Consider the following 2,911-nt stretch of genomic DNA (forward strand, 5'->3'; position numbering starts at 1 on the left):
TTATTTTTATCCTTTATTATGCGTGAACTTTTCCCCAACTAAACAGTTGTCACACATTTTATTTTTAATTTTAGTTTTTAATAAACTAACTTTGTGATAAGTTTCCAGGCATTGTTAAACTACAGCCAGTTTCTGATCTTCAATATTTAATCGAAGTCAAATATACAGGTGTTCCTCGAAGAAACGGTGAAATTTCGGGACATATTCTTCTGGTAAAAATAATGATAAAAGATCAAAAAACATAGGTCTGGAAATACTTTATTTTCGAGTTACTGCTAGCGACATATTTCGCTCGGAAGTCAGCTCTTCTAATAAAAAGAAGCCCTACTCTAGTTTTTAGGACCCAAATTAAGGAGTAAAATTAGTAGTTTCTTATGTAATTTGAGCTGGTAAATAGAATAAAACAGGTGCCAGAGCTGTAATTCCGGTGTTGTTTAAGATATCCGATTTAAAACGCAAAATTCGGTACCGAAAAACAAATGTTTTTAGGTCTGTAGTACGAGAACTTTGTTACACGTCTAATAAATGCAGAAGGTTTAGTAGTGACCAAACTTATGAAGAATTTAACTCTGAGAAAAAGTGTAAATACAACTACTAATATAAAGTAAATGAAATCTTTTAAAAATCGGTTTTATATTGAAGGAAAACAGATGAAAAATTGACGGAAAATTGTATTTTTCTTTCTGTACGTAATAAACATTCTTTTTATACTTTCTTATGTGTATCAGCATTTAAGCTCAAAACTGTCATTTCCAACGTGTTCGTTTTCTGTTGAACGCCAAGTAAATCATCGTGTTGTTGCATATCAGCATATTCAGCGTAACCCAGGCACTAGTTAGGCGAATTTCATGTCGCACTGGTTTGTCAAAAAACAAAGTGTGGTGCATCCTATGAAAGGAAATCATTATCTTTTCCGCCTGCAGAAGGTTCAATATTTGCGGTCAACAGATTACTCCCAGTGGTTAAACATCTTCCATTGATTTCTAAGCAACGCTCATGAGGTAAATTGAATTTTATTTCCTGATGAAGCCAATTTTTAAGAAACGTAGTATTCAATTCTAAAAATAATCATTTATGGAGCGAAGACAATCCACTCCAAGTGTTACAGATTTGGCACTTGTTTTATCCTATTTCCCAGCTCAAATTTCGTAAGAATCACTAATTTTACTCCTTAATTTAGGTTCCAAAAATTATAGTAGGGTTTTTTTTTTATTAGAAGATCTGAAGTCTGGTCGATCACCAACCGTTACTCAAAAACAAGACATTTTCAGACGTATGTTTAATGATCTTTTTTCATTGTTTTCACCAATAGAACATGTCCGGAATATTTCACCGCTTCTTCCTGCTACACTCTGTAAAATGCTTTATTCTATTTCCTACCATTCTTTTAACGTTAAAATTAATTTATTGAAATGTTATTTTATGAATTACAACAATTTCCCGGAATTTAATTTTATTATAAACTTTTCTGATTGTTAGATTTTCAAAACGTTACCATCACAGCAAGATATAATTTTACGTAAATAACATTAAATTTGGGTTATTTTAAGGATATTATTTTTTTTATTTGTTGGTGCATGTAATTTATTAATATTTAATTTTTATTCATGCTTTCTTGGATCTCTCTCTCTCTATTCTGTTAACAAACGGTAGTTTTACTCCACATGTTAATTTTTTTTTCAATTCTTTTCTTTATACTATCAGGAGTCTTCGTATTAAAACAATTAAATTCAGATGTATCTTTTATAAAGTTTATTTCTCAGCGATAAGTCTTCCAGACCCGGCTTTTTTTGGCTGTTGGTAGCTTAATAAATCTTCTTAAGCAGCACCCGGATTGCTATTTAAATCATTCCATTAATATCTACAATATTTTATATATATATATATATATATATATATTTATATATACTTCTTCTGTCCCTATGTATGTGACTGAACTCCTCCTAAACGGCTGGACTGATTTTGATGAAATTTTGTGTGTGTGATTATGTTGATTAGAGAATGGTTTAGATTCAATATTTGATCCGATAGAAAATATGTTTTGGTCAGAAAGGCAGTTCAGAAAATTTCTTAATCACTGTCAGCGTGAACCAATATCAGCTTCAAGTCTTTGGATACAGGTGTTTTATAGCCATTATTTGAGCCGTCAGTACAGCCATAACTTTTCCTGTGTGTCAAGTGAATATAAGATTCGTCTGAAAAAAAATATTGGTCTTTCTTCTCGACTGTAAATGCTCATTTTAATTAGATAATTTACTCGTTTAATACGTATATCATCTTTTTCTAAAAAAAAAACATTCTATAATTTCTCTTCTTCCATCTAAAACCTATACTACTAGGAATTTTCCTTACAGTTTCGTGACTGCAATTTATCTGCAGATCTAGTTGTTTGGTATTTAAAATGAATAACTTTTTCAATGTCGGCAGGGCTTTATGTTGTAAATGAAAATTGTGTATGATATTACGTAACGCGCATCTTTGGAAGTTGTCGATGTTAACTTTCTTTTTCATTCTATTACGAATATCTCCCGGCGTATTAAAATTCTCACTTTCTCCCGGTTTATTTGTTTCTGTTATCACTTTACGCACAATATGAATAAATATTCTACTAGGTCTACTAGGCCAGCTTTAAATTCTGCACGTACCATCGCTGGATTTTCTTCGACTAGTATGGTCTAGACATTCATTATTATAAATTTTCTTTGGCTTTTAACAGGTATTCCTCTTCCTAATCTACGATTGCATCGTGGATGAAACATTTCGAAGATTAAGTATTTAAAAATTCCATTAATGAAACAAATTAGTTCTGAAAGAAACTTTTGATAAAAAATTAGTATTAAAAAATACTGATTATAAACACTGGTAACAATGCGGTGGACCAACTAAATACAAGAAAGAAAAAAGTCAACTG

This window comes from Lycorma delicatula, chromosome 1 (assembly GCF_047948215.1).
Source record: "Lycorma delicatula isolate Av1 chromosome 1, ASM4794821v1, whole genome shotgun sequence".
NCBI classification, from domain to species: domain Eukaryota; kingdom Metazoa; phylum Arthropoda; class Insecta; order Hemiptera; family Fulgoridae; genus Lycorma; species Lycorma delicatula.